Source organism: Meleagris gallopavo, unplaced genomic scaffold, assembly GCF_000146605.3.
Source record: "Meleagris gallopavo isolate NT-WF06-2002-E0010 breed Aviagen turkey brand Nicholas breeding stock unplaced genomic scaffold, Turkey_5.1 ChrUn_random_7180001927787, whole genome shotgun sequence".
Taxonomy (NCBI): Eukaryota; Metazoa; Chordata; class Aves; order Galliformes; family Phasianidae; genus Meleagris; species Meleagris gallopavo.
The window spans coordinates 1-788 of NW_011189994.1; the positions used below are offsets into that span (position 1 = coordinate 1).

At 64.0% G+C, this 788-nt stretch overlaps 1 pseudogene; it reads right to left on the bottom strand.

The window, feature by feature from the left end:
• Window positions 1-4: 4 nt before the first annotated feature.
• On the bottom strand, window positions 5-782 carry LOC104916671 (annotated as a pseudogene).
• Between the last annotated feature and the right edge of the window lie 6 nt (window positions 783-788).

The following is a 788-nucleotide window of genomic DNA, read 5'->3' on the forward strand; positions in this document are numbered from 1 at the left end:
CCTCGGCGATGGCCGTGGTGTTGCTCAGCATGCACACGGCGCGCTGCACCTTGGCCACGGTCCCCCCCGGGCACCACGGTGGGCGGCTGGTAGTTGATGCCCACCTTGAATCCAGTGGGGCACCAGTCTACAAACTGAATGGTGCGCTTGGTCTTGATGGTGGCGATGGCGGCGTTGACGTCTTTGGGCACCACGTCCCCGCGGTACAGCAGGCAGCACGCCATGTACTTGCCGTGCCGCGGGTCGCACTTCACCATCTGGTTGGCCGGCTCGAAGCACGCGTTGGTGATCTCAGCCACCGACAGCTGCTCGTGGTAGGCTTTTTCTGCCGAGATCACCGGTGCGTACGTGGCCAAGGGGAAGTGGATGCGGGGGTAGGGCACCAGGTTGGTCTGGAACTCCGTCAGGTCGACGTTCAGAGCTCCATCGAAGCGCAGCGAGGCCGTGATGGAGGACACGATCTGCCCTATCAGCCTGTTGAGGTTGGTGTAGGTGGGGCGCTCGATGTCCAGGTTCCTGCGGCAGATGTCGTAGATGGCCTCGTTGTCCACCATGAAGGCGCAGTCGGAGTGCTCCAGCGTGGTGTGGGTGGTGAGGATGGAGTTGTAGGGCTCCACCACGGCCGTGGACACCTGCGGGGCCGGGTAGATGGAGAACTCCAGCTTGGACTTCTTGCCGTAGTCCACCGACAGGCGCTCCATCAGCAGCGAGGTGAAGCCGGAGCCGGTGCCGCCCCCGAAGCTGTGGAACACCAGGAAGCCCTGCAGCCCCGTGCACTGGTCAGCCTG